Source organism: Pelophylax lessonae (genome assembly GCF_965119305.1).
Source record: "Pelophylax lessonae genome assembly, chromosome: 1".
NCBI classification, from domain to species: domain Eukaryota; kingdom Metazoa; phylum Chordata; class Amphibia; order Anura; family Ranidae; genus Pelophylax; species Pelophylax lessonae.
The window spans coordinates 3,666,187-3,685,413 of NC_138768.1; the positions used below are offsets into that span (position 1 = coordinate 3,666,187).

Genomic DNA, 19,227 nt, shown 5'->3' on the forward strand with positions numbered 1-19,227 from the left:
ATTGTTGGGTTATGGGACATTATATGGCGGGTCATCCAGAGTAGCCATTCCATTGTTGGGTTATGGCACATTATATAGGGCGGACACCAAGAGCAGCCATTGTTGGGTTTTGGCACATTATATGGCGGGTCATCCAGAGCAGCCATTGTTAGGTTATGTTACATTATATGGCGGGTCATCCAGAGTAGCCATTCCATTGTTGGGTTATGGGACATCACCAAGAGCAGCTGTTGTTGGGTTATGGCCTATTATATGGCGGGTCATCCAGAGCAGCTATTGTTGGGTTATGGCCCATTATATGGCGGGTCATCCAGAGTGGCCATTCCATTGTTGGGTTATGGGACATCACCAAGAGCAGCTCTTGTTGGGTTATGGTACATTATATGGCGGGTCATCCAGAGTAGCCATTCCATTGTTGGGTTATGGGACATCACCAAGAGCAGCTCTTATTGGGTTATGGCCCATTATATGGCGGGTCATCCAGAGCAGCTATTGTTGGGTTATGGCCCATTATATGGCGGGTCATCCAGAGTGGCCATTCCAATGCTGGGTTATGGGACGTTATATGGGGCGGTCACCAAGAGCAGCCATTGTTGGGTTATGGAACATTATATGGTAGCTCATCCAGAGCAGCCATTGTTGTGTTTGTACAATATGTCTTCTATTGTTCTCCTGTCTGCAGTCCTGACCTCAGTCCTGTCCTCCTCTGTCCCTGTCTGTCCTTGTCTGTCCTTGTCTACATGTTTTCTCCCTCGCACTGATTTCTCCTTGTCATACTAACCACTTAAAATAAAATCGCCGATCGTGCCAGGACAATCAAAAAGAAGAATATTTAAAAACAACTAAAAAATCTAAAATATGAAACGCCGACGCGGTAAAGTTTATGAACACCGAATAATTATATCAAAGTGGACCTGTCATCCGAGAAGCCTATAAATTTCTGTCTCTTGATAAACAGAATTAACTTAGGTGTAAATATCATTTAAAAAAAGCTGACTCCTAATAAACGCATGACCTGTATCATGGCAGGAGTCACATGACTTCTGACTCCAATGAGGCATCAGTGCTACAATAGCCCTGATGAAGGCCAAGGATTGGGATAGAGGTGTTGTGGGGTCAGAGGTCAGTATGAAGGTATTAAGGCATTAAGAAAACTTTGACACAATGTGGAAAGACGATGCGTCCGTTTCATTGGATGGACACCAGATTGGCATTTCCCAGTTGACCCAGTGTTTGGTCAGGTAGGTTGACAATCTGATGTCCATGAGGCACTGGTAATGTAGACACCGCTGGCCAAGACCTTGGGGTAGCAAATAATGGGGTCGTAAAACCTCATCTGATTGCTAAGGCTGCCCAGCCCCTCCCCCATCCTGCTAAGCCTAAACACAAAGGGTCACAGTTCCGAATTTTGGGACCTACCATCTCACAGCGATTCCTGAGAACCACCAAATCATACCTGTTAAAAATGCGATTTTACAAGCTCGGAGCACTAATATGTATGGAGGGAACTCAACACATTGTATCTGCATCTGATTGATGTCCTCAGAAGTCTCCTTCCCTCAGCTGCAAAAGGACCATCTGGCTCATCTGTAATATGCATCTTATATGAAGAAACCATTGGCTGTCTATTCGGTAAGTGTTCTATAAATTGTCCTGTGCGAGTCCCTTGGTCTTCGTCTTCACATATGTGACACACTGCGATTTGTATTTATAGTTTTGCACAATATGGCTGACAGCTGCTGATATCGTGTGCAGCATCCTGAGTGAGACTCCCAGCAGGATACATTCAGAGGGATCAGCCTGGAGAAGCTCTTATCCCGCTGTCCAAAGGGCCATCTCTGCTTTCTGCACCCACTGCCAGTCATGGATGTGCTATGTGAAGGTAAGTTCTAATGGGATCATTCTCTTCTCCTTGCTGTACCATATCCCCATATTCCCATATTCCCATATTCCCATATTCCCATATCCCCATATTCCCATATCCCCATATTCCCATATTCCCATATTCCCATATTCCCATATCCCCATATTCCCATATTCCCATATCCCCATATTCCCATATTCCCATATTCCCATATTCCCATATCCCCATATTCCCATATTCCCATATTCCCATATCCCCATATTCCCATATCCCCATATTCCCATATTCCCATATTCCCATATTCCCATATCCCCATATTCCCATATTCCCATAGTTTCACTGTACAGTATTCATTATTTTGTTGATTGGTTGGCAAATTCTCTGTCTAGTGTCTGCCTGTTTTTGGTGTTTGGTCAGACCTGTCTGGTAGAGGTGTACCAATGGGAAGGATCAAGAAAGCCCAATCACATGCTACTTACAGTTTATGAGGGCTCATTTACACTTAGACTTACGCTTAGACTTGCGCCTACCCCTTCAACATGCTTTTTTGCTCTGTTTTTAATGCTTCTTTGATGCTTTTTTGAAGCTTTAATGAAGCTTTGCAGGAGCCTTATGTGTGTTGATTTTCCAGTTCCAGTATGAGGTTACCCAGAGTGTCAGTATGGGGGTCTCCAGAAGTGCCAAAGTGGAGTCTCCAGGGGTGGCAGTTTAGGGCCTCCAGAGGTGTTGGTATGGTATCTTCAGAAATGCTGGTATGACAACTCTAGAGATGTTGGTATGATGTCTCCAGAAATGCCGGCATGGGGTTTTCATAAGTGCTAGTATGAGGACTCCAGAGGTGCCAGTATAGTATCTCTAGAAATGTCAGCATGGGGTCTCCAGCGGTAGTGGTATAGGGATCCACAAGTGCTGGTATGGAGTTTCCATAGGTGGCGGTATATGGCTTTCAGAAGTGTTGGTATGGTGTCTCTAGGGGGTGCAGTATGGAGTTTTCAGAGGTACCAGTAAGAGGACTGCAGAGCTGTCAGTATAGGGTGTCTAGAGATGCCAGTATGAGAACTTCAAAGCTATCAGTATGGTATCTACAGAAATGTCAGTATGGGGTCTCCAGGGGTGGTGGTATGGGGCCTTCAAAGGTGTTGGCATAGAGTCCCTAGAGGTTCCAGGATGGGGTCACCCAGAGTGTCAATAGGGGGTCTGCAGAGGTCTCCAACTGGAGTCTCCTGAGTTGGTAGCATAGGTCCTTCAGAGTTGTTGGTATGGTGTCTCCAGAAATGCTGGCATGAGGTTTTCATAAGTGCTACGATTAGGACTCCAGAGGTGTCTATATGGTATCTTCAGAAGTGTCAGTATGTTTGGGTAAAATAAGAATTGTTAGTTTCTGATATGGGGTCGCCAGAGGTACCAGTATGTTTGGGTAAAATAGGAATTGTTAGGTTCTGGTATGGGGTCTCCAGAGGTGTCAGTATGGTATCTTCAGAGGTGTTAGTATTCTTGGGTAAAATAAGAATTGTTAGGTTCTGATATGGGGTCGCCAGAGGTGACAGTATGTTTGGGTAAAATAGTAATTGTTAGGTTCCTGGTATGGGGTCTTTAGAGGTGTCAGTATTGGATCTCCAGAGATGCCAGTATGGGGTCTCCAGGGGTGCCAGTATGGGGTCTCCAGAGGTGCCAGTATAGCATCACTCAGAGTGTCAGTATGGAGTCTGTGTTCTGGTATGGGGTCTCTAGGGGTGCCAGTATGGGGTCTCCAGAAGTGTCAGTATAGCATCACTCAGAGTGTCAGTGTTCTGGTATGGGGTCTTCAGCGGTGCCAGTATGGGGTCTCCAGAGGTGTCGGTATGGGGTCTCCAGAGGTGCCAGTATAGCATCACTCAGAGTGTCAGTATGGAGTCTGTGTTCTGGTATGGGGTCTCTAGGGGTGCCAGTATGGGGTCTCCAGAAGTGTCAGTATAGCATCACTCAGAGTGTCAGTGTTCTGGTATGGGGTCTTCAGCGGTGCCAGTATGGGGTCTCCAGAGGTATCAGTATTGGATCTCCAGAGATGCTAGTATGGGATCCCCAGAGGTGCCAATATGGGGTCCCCCAGAGTGTCAGTATGTTTGGGTAAAATAGGAATTATTAGGCTTTTCCTAATGAGATTTCCAATCTTCTCTCCAGGACACAACAGGAAGTGAGCGGAAATCTCTCAACGCAAAGGGAAATCCTGGATCGGTATAAACAAAGACCGACTGCTGCTGTAGGTGAGCTGAAAACTGGAACCCTAACTCACCAGACAAGACAGGTTCTAGGCTAGCTCAGCTCATAACTTCATATACTAGTGAAGAATTCCAGATGGCTGCACTCCTATTGCAAAAACAGCCAGGAGGGCACACACCGGGAGAGAGAGAGCAGGAGGTGGCAACGCGTTTCACAATAATGAAGTGCTTCTTCATGACCTAATCTCACCACCTAACCGATGCACTCATATTTGTAGCAAACAAAGATGGTTTTTGAAAGTTCCTAGGAGTGCAGCCATCTGGATGTCTCATAAAACGAAATCCCCTTATAGAAAATTGTCTCTGGATCAGATGTCCTCATTGGAAACTTTCTCCCCACCTCCTGGTTCAGTGAGAACCCTATAGGGTTATATTTCATGTCTTGGTGACAACAAGACAATGTAGTGTGACTCTCCTCAGCAGGGACACCACTAGTATTAAAAACTCTTCCCGCGCAATCCAAAATGAAAACCCATTTCAGATAGCCGTTAACCCGCTGATTTGTGTCATAGTGAAGGAGAAAATAAAATCTGGGACCAGACTGCCCATACCCCCGGGGACCTGCTCTGCTCTACCATCACAGGCAGGGCTGGCAGGTTGGTACTACAGATAATAACCCCCCCCCCCCCCTAGCCAGCTGAATGGCCAGGTTCCTCTGGGTGGGAGGAGCCTCCTCATCAGTGTCTACAATGTGCATACCAGCCAGATCAGGGACCCCGCACTTCATCCATAAGAACCTGTCTAAATCCCAGAGATAAGACTATCCAAGAGGAGAAACCCTCACTTCTTCCTAAATATCATCTGATAACGTTCGATCCACTTCACTTTACTATGGATCTCAATTTCCTTCCAAATGAATCCCGGATCCCAACCCCATTATAGATTCTAGGAAAGCCTCCAACCTTTTATCAACCAGTCTTCTGTATTTTCACATTTCAAGCCCGCCTCTAGGTCTTCTCCAAGGTTTGAATGTTGTTGGATCTCCTGGAAGCAGGGCCGGTGCAAGGATTTTTGCCGCCCTAGGCAAAATAAAAATTGGCGCCCCCCCCTCGATATTCTCTCCAACCCCCCATCTCAAGTTGCTGATGGGGTTAAAACCAGTGGCGGCTGGTGCTCCGTCGGTTGGGGGGGGGGGGCAGATGGACCTGGCCATGGCCCCCCCCCCCCCGTCACTCCAGAGTCCAGTCCACACCATATCCCCCTCCACCCCCGGGCACCAGTTCACTCACCTTGTTCCTCCGGACGACGGCTTCCCCCTCAGTCTCCTCCATGTCCCCTCTCAGCAGCCCGGGAGGAGAATGAGTGTGGCAATAGCAAATATTAATTCGCTATTGTCACACAACTGGGTGGGCTCAGGGCGCAGTGCCCTGCGCCCTGAGCCCACCCTTTTTTGAAGCCTATTAGAGCCTCTGGCTCCAATCACATGCTTCATGTAGATTAGGGGGCCGGACGCATGTATAGGGGGGACGGCGCCCCTGCGCCCCTAATGGATGGGCCGGCCGCCACCGGTTAACACCCCTTCAGTGACTTACGGTAAGTCACTTACCTCGGGTCAAGCTCCACTGGTGCCCCCTGCTAAGTTGCGCCCTAGGCGCATGCCTAGGTTAGCGCCGGCCCTGTCTGGAAGGTTCAATTGTTGTTGGTGTCCCCACTAAGGGGGGATTCTTTAGGAAATGAGAGGGGATCTCCCCAGCATGACATAACTGATCCCTCCTCCATTTAAAGGACCTCCCCACCCAGACTGATCAGCAATATTTTGGTGTTCCCACCCTCCTTATGGCCAGGAGGACACACAAGAGCCATCTGGACCACTGACATGTATTTCTGAGGGTGGCTGAGGATAGCTAGGCAGCTTCCAGCAGAGGTGGCCTCAGTCAATTAGAGGTTTGGAATGTGACACCCCTGCTGGTCATTGGTGGCAGAGAGCCAGGAACCTTCCCACTTTCTCTGTGAAGAAGAAACCATCTCTTCCCCAATGAGTTTATGAAGACAAGCTACATAATGACTCAGATCTCTAGGGATTAATTAATAAGAGATCCATTTGATCAATAAATAGATGGAACACAGGGCTCCCCATGTGGTCGCATTTGGATATTGATTACATTTTTTTGCTGTGGCAGGGGGGGGGGGGGTTGCTGTAGGTGAACAGGAAGTGATGTTGGTGTCTGGGAACACCATTGAGGGTAAAAAGACAATTCCACTGATGTAGGTAACCTTAGCAAGGCGATATTTACCAAACCACCAAATCGACGCGTTTCGTCACTATACAACACATGCCACATATCATAATAATGAATTTGATCGATTAATCTGTATTTATCCTAATAGTGTGATCGGACTTCTTTAATCCACCAATTAGCTCTGACATAGCAGTAGTGCAGTGATTGTCTACTGATCCGAGTAGTGTGATTGGACCACTATAAACCCCCCGAGTAGCTCTGACATAGCAGTAGCTTAGTCATTGTCCTCTGATATTTGATATTTTATATACTTCCTTTTTCTCCTCCCGCAGGTCCTCCATCGTTCTGAACATTTTCTAAAGAACAGGCGACTTTATTTTAAACAACCAATAAAATGTCTGATACAATGTACAGATATCCTCTAACTTTATTCTGTATGGTGAGTTCTGGTCACGTGACGCCATCACAGCCGGAGGGGTGTATATATCCTAATATAGGCAATCCCCTCCCATCATTATCTTCCAGTACAGCTGGAATCCAAACCGGGCCCCTGGGCTGTGATTCTAGAATCCCCAAGAGGGCGGAGCCTCTGATAAATGCCCTTCCGCCCCCTCAGTAACGTCTCTGACACCCTGGAGTTCCTTTTGTCCCATGGTAGGTGGGGTTATGTCCATATATGGTCAAGTAAAAGACACATAAGCTCTCCTCAGTGTAACTTGTTACAATGTGTCTTCAAGAAGTGAAGAAATTGTCCAATCAGAGCGCAGGAAAGACCTCAATCGCTGTGGTATACAGTAGGTGCTTAGTTAGACCCCCATATTCTTGACCCCTTTACCTGTAACCTGTGTAGTGGGGTGAAGGGGGGCCCTTGGCCCTGGGATGGTGTATGGGGGAGAGGCACCTTTATTTAGGTCCCTTTAAGCCCAGCCTAATGCTGGAGATCACATAGACTGGTATCAGTATAATACGGGGCCCATCCCCCAACTCTCCTTCTATAGAGATATCAGTGTATATCCATCCTCAGAGTGTCAGCCTCATACCTCGGGGGAGGGCCAATATCCATGTATGGGGGAGGGGCTGGACTTTCATTTAGGTCTCTTTTAACCCAACAGCCCAATGCAGGAGGTCACATAGACTGATATAAGTTTAATACGGGACCGGAGCCCTCAACCCTCCTTGTATAGAGATATCAGTGTACATCCATCCTCAGAGTGTCAGCCTCGTACCTCAGGGTAGGTCCAAGATCCATGTAAGGGGGAGGGGTAGACTTTTTTTGGGTCCTCTTAACTTCCAGCCCAATGCTGAATGTCACATAGACTGGTGTTAGTGTAACACAGGGCCCGACACTCAACCCTCCTTTTATAGAGATAACAGTCTATATTCCTTCTCAGAGTGTCAGCCTCATACCTCGGGGGAGGTCCAAGATCCATGTATGAGGGAAAGGGGACTTTTTATTTGGGTCCATTTATTCCCCAATTAAACTGCTGAAGGTCACATAGACTGGTATCAGTATAATACAGGGCCCAGCCCTCAGCCCTCCTTCTATAGAGATATTAGTGCACTTCCATCCTTGGAGTGTAAGCCTCATACCTCAGGAGAGGTCCAAGATCCATGTATAGGGGAGGGGCAATTTTATTTGGGTTCCTAGCCCAATGCTAAGATCAAATAGACTGGTATCAGTGTAACACGGGGCCCGGCCCCCAGCACTCCTTCTTTTGAGATATCCAGAGGGCCAGCTTTGTACCTCGGGGGATGTCCAAGATCCATGTATGAGGGAGGGGCAATTTTATTTGGGTTCCTAGCCCAATGCTAAGATCACATAGACTGGTATCAGTGTAACACGGGGTCTGGCCCCCCAGCACTCCTATCGAGATAACCAGAGGGCCAGCTTTGTACATCCGGGGAGGTCCAAGATCCATGTATGGGGGAGGGGCTACTTTATTTGGGTTCCTTTAATCCCTAGCCCAGTGCTAAGATCAAAGAGACTGGTATCAGTGTAACACGGGGCCCGGCCCCCAGCCCTCTTTTTATAGAGATAACAGTCTACATCCATCCTCTGAGGGTCAGCCTTGTACCTCGGGGGAGGTCCAAAATCTATGTATGGGGGAGGGGCACTTTTATTTGGGTTCCTTTAATCCCCAGCCCAATGCTAAGATCACATAGACTGGTATCAGTGTAACACGGGCCCGGCCCCCAGCCCACCTTCTATAAAGATATCAGTGTACATCCATCTTTGGAGTGTCAGCCTCGTACCTCAGAGGCAGTCCAAGATCCATGTATGGGGGAGGGGGGAATTTTATTTGATCACCTTAACCCCAGCCCAAATGCTGGAGATCACATAGACTGGTATCAGCATAATATGGGGCCCGGCCCTCAACCCTCCTTCTATATAGAGATATCTGTGTACATCCATCCTAAGTGTCTGCCTCGTACCTCGGGGGAGGTCCAAGATCCATGAATGGGGAGGGGCACTTTTATTTGGATCCTTTGGCTCTATAGCCCCAGCTGAAAAACATTATGATGGCAATAAAAGTCAACTACAAGGTCAAAGTTATATGTGGAAGGTCACAGACTGCAGGCCACAGCCAGGACAAAAAACTGCATGCAGCTCATCAACTTACATAGATATCAGTCACTGCATGGAGGCATAAACCAATGATTCCCTCTGCTGTAAGCCACCAATAGAAACACGTTTCTAAGATTGTAATTAAAGCCAACTACAAGGGATCATGTATGTGTGAAAGGTGAAAGACTGCAGCCTACAGGAAGGACCGAGAACTGCATGCAGCTCATCAACTTATATCTTATATAGAAGAGACCTTTCACTGCATGTACAGAATAAATTCCTCTGCCCCCCCCCCCCCCCCAACTGAAATCTGTTTCTACGATTATAATAAAAAGCAAAGTAAAAGTGCTAATCAATGCGTGAAATGCGACAGACTGCATTCTAAAGCTAACGCCCAGATAACTGCATGCAGCTCATCAATTTATAAAGAAGAGACTTTCTACTACATGCATCCATAAACCTCCAAATCCCTCTGCTCTCTGCGGCTGCAGCTCTAGTTTTATGTCATTGGGTAGATATTCCATCCTTACCCAGGGTGAAAGACTGCCAGCTACAGCCAGAACGGGGAACTGCATGCAGCTCATCAACTTATAAAGGGACCATTTACTACATGCACCCATAAACCCCCCAGATCCATCTTCTCTCTGCGTCTGCCCTCTAGATTCATGTCATTGGGTAGAGATTCCTTCCTCAACCAAGGTGAAAGACTGCCAGCTACAGCCAGAATAGGGAACTGCATGCAGCTCATCAATAGTGATGTCGCGAACCTAAAATTCACCGTTCGCGAACGGCGAACGCGAACATCGGCAAATGTTCGCGAACCGGCGAACCGGGCGAACCGCCATAGAGTTCAATAGGCAGGCGAATTTAAAAACACACAGGGACTCTTTCTGGCCACAATAGTGATGGAAAAGTTGTTTCAAGGGGACTAACACCTGGACTGTGGCATGCCGGAGAGGGATCCATGGCAAAACTCCCATGGAAAATTACGTAGTTGACGCAGAGTCGGGTTTTGATCCATAAAGGGCATAAATCACCTAACATTCCTAAATTGTTTGGAATAACGTGCTTTAAAACATCCAGTGTGTGTATACGATCAGGTATGATGTTTTATCGGTCAAGTAGTGTAAGGGTTACGCCCGTCGCCCGCTTCACAGTGACAGACCAAACTCTGACAGACCAAACTCCCCGTTTAACAACAGTCAGTCAGTCCATTTGCACAACCGCAAACTCCCCATTTGCACAAGGTTGGATACCAAGCTAGCCATGTCCCGTTCCTTGTCCTCACTGACATCATTGAAGGTCTCTTCCTCCACCCAGCCACGTACAACACCAAGGGTCCCCGAAAGGTGACAACAAGCCCCCTGGGACGCCTGCTGTGGCTGGTATTCCACCTCCTCAAAGCCACCTTCCTCCTCTGACTTCTCTTCTTCAGACTCCTCTCTCTGCGTTGCCACAGGTCCAGCAATTGACAACGACAAGGCTGCTTCTGGTGGTGATGGGGACCACAACTCTTCCTCTTCATGCTCATCTACAGTCTGATCCAGTACTCTTCGCAGGGCACGCTCCAGAAAAAACGCATATGGGATGAGGTCGATGATGTTGCCTTGGGTTCGACTGACCACCAGGGTTGTCACCTCCGCAAAAGAACGCATGAGCCTACAGCCATTGTTCATGAGCATTCAGTAACGCGGCCAAAAAATACCCAGCTCCGCAGAAAGAATGAAAGAAAATGAATGTTTTTTCTATGAAAAATTATCCTGCGGATCGCTTTTGGTCTGTACACAATGAAGCAACGACCTTATCATCTGGGGTGTGCCAACACACTCCTAGAGGTGATCGCTTCATTGTGATACGCCAGCCCCTTCACCACGACAAGGTAACGATCACGAAGGGGAATTGACACATGTATGTGCCTTTTTTTTTGTTTTTTTGCAGCCACAGTGTAGCACAAGAGGCCAGAAAAATTAGGCATGTACACATGCATGAAAAAGTAGGTATTGTTGCAGCCGCTGCTGTAGCAGCGGCCTGAAAAATTGAGGTTTTCAAGGCAGAAAGTGCACTAAAACATTGCGGCTTGAACCGTAGTTGGTGGCGGAGACGTCACGTAAGTCATCCGGCATGCAGAGAATAATTAAAGACAGCAGCGTGTGGACCATTTTTAGGCCAAGGCATCTCAGTCATCACCAGGCCTTTTTTAGTCAAATGCATCCCCCACTGTCAGTCCCTTCGGGATCCATGCCTCATTCATCTTAATAAACGTGAGGTAATCAAGACTTTTTTGGCCTAGGCGAGTTCTCTTCTCAGTGACAATACCTCCTGCTGCGCTGAAGGTCCTTTCTGACAGCACACTTGAAGCGGGGCAGGCCAGAAGTTCAATGGCAAATTGGGATAGCTCAGGCCACAGGTCAAGCCTGCACACCCAGTAGTCAAGGGGTTCATCGCTCCTCAGAGTGTCGATATCTGCAGTTAAGGCAAGGTAGTCTGCTACCTGTCGGTCGAGTCGTTCTCTGAGGGTGGACCCTGAAGGGCTGTGGCGATGCATAGGACTAAAAAAGCTCCGCATGTCCTCCATCAACAAGACGTCTGTAAAGCGTCCTGTCCTTGCCGGCGTGGTTGTGGTGGTAGGAGGAGGATTACTTTCACCTCTTCCCCTGTTGGATTCCCGTTGTGCTGTGACATCACCCTTATACGCTGTGTAAAGCATACTTTTCAACTTATTTTGTAGCTGCTGCATCCTTTGCGACTGCCAGTAATTGGGTAACATATCAGAGACTTTCTGCTTATACCGGGGGTCTAGTAGCGTGGCCACCCAGTACAGGTCGTTCTTCTTCAGCCTTTTTATACGAGGGTCCCTCAACAGGCATGACAGCATGAAAGACCCCATTTGCACAAGGTTGGATGCCGAGCTACTCATGTCCAATTCCTCGTCCTCACTGATGTCATTGAAGGTGTGTTCTTCCCCCCAGCCACGTACAACACCACGGGTACCAGATAGGTGACAACGAGCACCCTGGGATGCCTGCTGTGGTTGGTGTTCCTCCTCCTCAAAGCCACATTCCTCCTCTGACTCCTCTTCCTCACACTCCTCTTCCAGTGTTGCCGCAGGTCCAGCAAGCAATGGTACGGCTGTTTCTGGTGGTGGTGATGGTGACCACAACTCTTCCTCTTCCTCTTCACGCTCATCTACGGCCTGATCCAGCACTCTCCAGGAAAAAAACATATGGGATGATGTCGCTGATGGTGCCTTCGGTGCGACTCACTAGGTTTGTCACCTCCTCAAAAGGACGCATGAGCCTACAGGCATTGCGCATGAGCGTCCAGTAACGTGGCAAAAAAATACCCAGCTCCGCAGAGGCTGTCCTAGCACCCTGGTCATACAAATACTCGTTGACCGCTTTTTCTTGTTGGAGCAGGCGGTCGAACATTAGCAGTGTTTAATTCCAACGTGTCGGGCTGTCGCAAATCAAGCGCCTCACTGGCATGTTGTTTCGCCGCTGAATATCTGCAAAGTGCGCCATGGCCGTGTAGGAACGCCTGAAATGGCCACACACCTTCCTGGCCTGCTTGAGGACGTCCTGTAAGCCTGGGTACTTCTGCACAAAGCGTTGTACAATCAGATTCAACACATGTGCCATGCACGGCACATGTGTCAACTTGCCCAAATTCAATGCCGCCAACAAATTGCTGCCGTTGTCACACACCACTTTGCTGATCTCCAGTTGGTGCGGGGTCAGCCACTGATCCACCTGTGCGTTGAGGGCGGACAGTAGTGCTGGCCCGGTGTGACTCTCTGCTTTCAGGCAAGTCAACCCCAAGACAGCATGACACTGTCGTATCCGGCATGTGGAATAGCCCCTGGGGAGCTGGGGGGGTGCAGTTGGTGTGGAGCAAGACGCAACAGCAGAAGAGGACTCAGCCGAGGAGGTTAGCAAAGAGGATGGAGTAGGAGGAGTAGAGGAGGTGGCAGCAGGCCTGCCTGCAAGTTGTGGCGGTGTCACCAACTCCTCTGCAGCAGAGCCACGCATTCCATGCTTGGCAGCCGCCAGCAGGTTTACCCAATGCGCAGTGTACGTTATATACCTGCCCTGACCGTGCTTTGCAGACCAGCTATCAGTGGTCAGATGGACCCTTGCCCCAACACTGTGTGCCAGACGTGACATGATTTCCTTTTCCACAATAGAGTACAGGTTGGGGATTGCCTTTTGTGAAAAATAATTTCGGCCGGGTACCTTCCACTGCGGTGTCCCAATAGCGACAAATTTTTTGAAGGCCTCAGACTCCACCAGCTTGTATGGTAAAAGCTGGCGGGCTAAGAGTTCCGACAAGCCAGCTGTCAGACGCCGGGCAAGGGGGTGACTCTGTGAGATTGGCTTCTTACGCTCAAACATTTCCTTGACAGACACCTGACTGTGGGCAGGTGACGAGCAGGAACTGCTGAAGGTGAGAGGCGGAGGGGCGGGTTGTTGATAGGGGGCATGGAGGACAGCAGTGGTTGACGTGGCTGAAGATGCTGGACCAGGAGGAGGATGGTGGCTTTCAGTTTGTGTGCTGCTTTTACTCATGTGTTGATCCCATAGGTGTTTGTGATGTGAGATCATGTGCCTTCGCAAAGCAGTTGTACCTAGGTGGGTGTTGGACTTCCCACGACTCAGTTTCTTTTGGCACAGGTTACAAATGGCATCGCTGATATCAGAGGCAGACACACAAAAAAAATGCCACACTGCTGAGCTTTGCAAGGACGGCATTCTGGTGGTGGCAACAGCTTGCGTTGATTGGCGTGCTGTCTGGCTGACCCCGGGTGCCGAATCTACATGCTGTCTGACTGCGCCACTAGCTCCTTGCGATGACCTCCTCCCCCTGCTTCCAACTCGTCTCCTCCTCCTCTCTGTCTCCCCATCTGAACTTTCCCCCTCTTCTTCTGCTCTTCGAGCAGGCACCCAGGTGACATCCACAGACACATCGTCATCATCAGCCGCTTCACTTGACAACTCAGCAAAGGCAGCAGCAGCAGGTACAACATCATCATCATCACAATGTACGTCCATGTGTATAATGCTGCCTGACTGAGACATATCCCCGTTATCTACATCCTCTGGCACTAATAGTTGCGCATCACTTATTTCTTCCAACTCATGTGAAAATAACTCCTCTGACGGATCAAGTGAAGCGGCTGTGGTGCTAGTGTTGGTGGTGGTGCCGGCGGGCTGGCGAGTGGTAAATTGAGAGGTGCCCGAAGCTGAGCTGGAGGAGGATGGTGCATTAGGGTTCCGAGCGGAAGCTGTAGATGATTGGGTGTCCTGTGTAAGCCAGTCAACTATGGCCTCAGAATTTTTTGAGTTCAGGGTCTGTGGTGGCCTCTGAACACTGGGCATTATTCTAGGGCCTAAGGAAATCACAGCACCACGACCACGACGGCCCTTGCGGGGTGGCCTGCCTCTGCCTGTCATTTTTTTTTAATGTGTTGTGTACTATGAGTGCAAGGTGCTGTGCCACCCTATAGGAGTGTTGGGCAGTGGGCACAGTACACTCTGTGGACCTGACAATCACTGGCACCCAGGCAACTGCAATAATAAAAAATATTTTTTTTTTTCAATTTGCAACAAGATGCTGTGCCACCGTATATATATCAGTGGTGGGCAGTGCACTGCAGTGGGTACAGTGCACTCTGTGGACCTGACACAGCACTCACTGCAATTATGACAGAGGAAAAAAAAATATTTTTTAAAATGCAAGGTACTGTGCCTGTGCCACCCGAAATGAGTGTGGTGTGCACACAGTACAGTCTGTGGTGGGTCTGTGGCCTCTCACACACAGCGGGCAGGCAACTGCAGTGTACAATAGATATATATATATATATATAAAAAGAAAAAACTCAATTACCTTACCAGCCCTTAAAAGGGCTTTTGGGGACACTATATATATATATATATATAAAAGAAGAAAAAACTCAATTACCAGCCCTTAGAAGGGCTTTTTGGGGTGCTGTCCTTACAGCAGTAGTGGACCAAGAACACTGCAAGACCAGGAACACTGACTAACTGTCCCTAGCTTAACAGCAGCAGCAGCAGCAGCAGCAGCAGCTCTCTCCCTACTCTCACTACACACACTGCTTCAGAATGATCTAAGATGGATGCTGCCCTTGCTTATTTATAGGAGGTGGGAGGGAGGTACGCTGATTGGCTGGAAATGTGTCTGCTGACTGTAAAGTTCAGGGTCAAAGTTTGCCTCAATGATGTATTATGGGGAGCGGACCGAACATCGCATATGTTCGCCCGCAGCGGCGAACGCGAACATGCTAAGTTCGCCTGGGAACTGTTCTATACATCTCTACTCATCAACTTATAAAGAAGAGACTTTCTACTACATGCATCCATAAACCCCCAAATCCCTCTGCTCTTTGCGGCTGCAGCTCTAGTTTTATGTCATTGGATAGAGATTCCTTCCTCAACCAAGGTGAAAGACTGCCAGCTACAGCCAGAACAGGGAACTGCATGCAGCTCATCAATTTATATAGGAGAGAAAAACTAACTATGAGTAGAAATAAACCAATGAGTCCCTCTGCTCTCTGTGTCTGCGGTTCTAGTTTTATGTCATTGGGTAGAGATTCCTTCCTCATTAAAGGTGAAAGACTGCCAACTACAGCCAGAACAGGGAACTGCATGCAGCTCATCAATTTATAAAGGAGAGAAAACTAACTACAGGTAGAAATAAACCAATGAATCCTTTGGCTCTCTGCATCTGCCGCTCTAGTTTTATGTCATTGGGTAGAGATTGCTTCTTCATTAAAGGTGAAAGACTGCCAACTACAGCCAGAACAGGGAACTGCATGCAGCTCATCAACTTATAAAGGGACAATTTACTACATGCACTCATAAACCCCAAAATCCATCTGCTGTGTGCCTCTGCCGCTCTAGATTCATGTAATTGGTAGAGATTCCTTCCTTATCCAAGGTGAAAGACTGCCAGCTACAGCCAGAACAGGGAACTGCATGCAGCTCCTTAATTTATAAAGCAGAGACCACTCACTACATGCACTCATAAACCCATGAATCTGCCTGCAGCTCTCGATTTATGTCATTGGGTAGAGATTCCTTCCTCAACCAAGGCAAAAGCCAGCTACAGCCAGAACAGGGAACTGCATGCAGCTCATCAATTTATAAAGGGACAATTTACTACATGCACTCATTAACCCCCAAATCCTTCTGCTCTCTGCATCTGTCCCTCTAGTTTTATGTCATTGGATAGAGATTCCTTCTTCATTCAAGGTGAAAGACTGCCAACTACAGCCAGAATAGGGAACTGCATGCAGTTCATCAATTTATATAGGAGAGAAAACTAACTACAGGTAGAAATAAACCCATGAATCCCCTCGGCTCTTGGCCCCTAGGTGAAACCTAATTCTATAATGGTAATAACAGCCAGCTACAAGGGCTGTGCTTGGGGGATGAACCCAGGGTGAAGCCAACATAGGAAACTGCATGCAGCTCATCAATTTCTAAAGGAGAGACCACTAAAAAAACAATGAATCTCTCTGATCTCACCCCTCAATTAGAAATGATTATCATGGTAAAAAATGCAACTACAAGGGCTAATGTATGAGATGACAGCATGCAGCGTGCAACTGTTGCAGAGTGCGATCACTGGGTGCAGCGGAGTCCATTCAGATCAGACATTGTGGAGTAAACAGGAACTGGCTTCTTTATTGGAACATAACACAGAAATCAAAAGATGTCACCTCATTGTAATAAGAACAACAGACAGGAAGAGATAACCAACAAGTTCAGTACAGTGTACAGGATATTACAACACATCATAGATAATACATAGCATATCACTGAGCATTAGCAACATCTAGTGTCCAATTTGTGAACTGCAGTTAATCTGCTAAGCTGAAAGCTGTTGTATCTCCAACAGCAACTAGGACAGAGGACTGAATGCAGCTCATCAATTTATATAGCGGGAAGACCAATCACTACATGGACATATAAGGCCGATTAGTCCCCAACTGATACCTTATTCTATGTAAGTAATAAGAGCCGGCCACAGGGGAGGAAGGTGAGAAACTGCCAACTACAGCTGGGGCAGAGAACTGCATGCAGCTCATCAATTCATATAGAAGAGACCATCCACTATATGTACACATAAACCAATGATTACCTCTCCTCTCCGCCAACCATTGAAATCTGTTTCTAAGATGATGATCAAAGCCAAATCATAATGTAGGTGTGAAAGGTGACACAGGCTACAGCTAGGACAGAGGACTGCATGCAGCTCATCAATTTATATAGAAGAGACCATCCACTATATGAACTCAGCTAGCTGTAAAGGGGGTGCCTAAGTTGAGGACCCTGAAGTGACAGAGGGGGTACCTAGTCAGGGGACCCTGAAGAGTTAAAGGGGGCACTTGTAGTTCGGGCCCTGAAGAGTCAGTACACAGTGTGTAGTGCATCAGTTAAGAGTTGCAGCCATACCGGAATCCACAGCAAGCTACCTCAAGCCAGGGCAAGGCAGGAGGGGGTAGCCAGTGACTTTTGTGTGAAAGTATTGTTAGAAGTCCAGTATTCTACAGTCCTGGATCTTCTGGACTAAAGTCAGAGTTCCAGCACAGCTTTCAGAGATACCGTGTGTTCAAAGCGCCAGTAAGCGTTGGCTAGTGTCGGCTGGCGTCAAGACAGCGCTAACGGGCATTTTTGCTATAAAGTCCCAGAATTGTACATAGTCGGGCCAAAGGAGTTTCCCACTCATTCCCTTCTCCCATCCCATAAAAATACAATAAAACAACCAAACAAAGATGGCGGAGTTGTCCATGTCTCAGTTCTCACACCCGGGGCCGCAGCTCACATGGGCTGGAGAGGTAACCGGTAACAATGGCAGACCCACATCAGGCCCAATGCCTGGAAAACCTGCTACAGGAGTATAATAGAGGGACAGAGGAGGGATTGGGGTATAATAGAGGGACAAAGGGGGGATTGGAGTATAATAGAGGAACAGAGGGGGGGGGTATAATAGAGGGATAGAGGGGGATTGGGGTATCATAGAGGGACAGAGAGAGGATTGGGGTATAATGTATAATAGAGGGACAAAGAGGGGATTGGGGTATAATAGAAGGACAGAGGGGGGATTGGGGTATAATAGAGGGACAGAGGGAGGATTGGGGTATAAAAGAGGGACAGAGAGGAGATTGGGGTGTAATAGAGGGACAGAGAGAGGATTGGGGTATAAGAGAGGAACAAAGGAGGGCTTTAGGTATAATAGAGGGACAGAGGGGGGATTAGGGTATAATAGAGGGACAGAGGGGGGATTGGGGTATAATAGAGGGACAGAGGGGGGATTGGGGTATAATAGAGGGACAGAGGGGGGATTGGAGTATAATAGAGGGACAGAGGGGGGTTTGGGGTATAATAGAGGGACAGAGGAGGGAATGGGGTATAAAAGAGGGACAGAGGGGGGGGATTGGGGTATAATAGAGGGACAGAGGGGGGATTGGGGTACAATAGAAGGACAGAGGGAGGATTGGAGTATAATAGAGGGACAGAGGAGGGATTGGGGTATAATAGAGGGACAGAGGGAGGATTGGGGTATAATAGAGGGACAGAGGGGGGATTGGGGTATAATAGAGGGGCAGAGGGGGGGATTGGGGTATAATAGAGGGACAGAGGGGGGATTGGAGTATAATAGAGGAACAGAGGGGGGGGGTATGATAGAGGGACAGAGGGGGATTGGGGTATCATAGAGGGACAGAGAGAGGATTGGGGTATAATAGAGGGACAGAGGGGGGTTTGGGGTATAATAGAGGGACAGAGGAGGGAATGGGGTATAAAAGAGGGACAGAGGGGGGGATTGGGGTATAATAGAGGGACAGAGGGGGGATTGGGGTACAATAGAAGGACAGAGGGAGGATTGGAGTATAATAGAGGGACAGAGGAGGGATTGGGGTATAATAGAGGGACAGAGGGAGGATTGGGGTATAATAGAGGGACAGAGGGGGGATTGGGGTATAATAGAGGGGCAGAGGGGGGGATTGGGGTATAATAGAGGGACAGAGGGGGGATAGGAGTATAATAGAGGAACAGAGGGGGGGGGGGTATGATAGAGGGACAGAGGGGGATTGGGGTATCATAGAGGGACAGAGAGAGGATTGGGGTATAATAGAGGGACAGAGGGGGGATTGGGGTACAATAGATGAACAGAGGAAGGATTGGAGTATAATAGAGGGACAGAGGGGGGATTGGGGTATAATAGAGGGACAGAGAGGGGATTGGGGTATAATAGAGGGACAGAGAGGGGATTGGGGTATAAGAGAGGAACAGAGGAGGGCTTTAGGTATAATAGAGGGACAGAGGAGGGATTGGGGTA

General features: G+C 48.1%; 1 protein-coding gene and 1 long non-coding RNA gene across 2 annotated transcripts in view; both read left to right on the plus strand.

The window, feature by feature from the left end:
• Positions 1-19,227, plus strand: part of LOC309550758 (uromodulin-like) — a gene marked incomplete at its 3' end in the record, with an annotated part of 100,116 nt that overhangs the window by 22,396 nt on the left and 58,493 nt on the right. The gene's annotated exons all lie outside the window — the stretch shown is intronic.
• Positions 1,633-6,706, plus strand: LOC309565050. Its single transcript, XR_014225778.1, has 3 exons — positions 1,633-1,882; positions 4,025-4,107; positions 6,635-6,706. It is a non-coding gene; the product is annotated as an uncharacterized lncRNA (long non-coding RNA).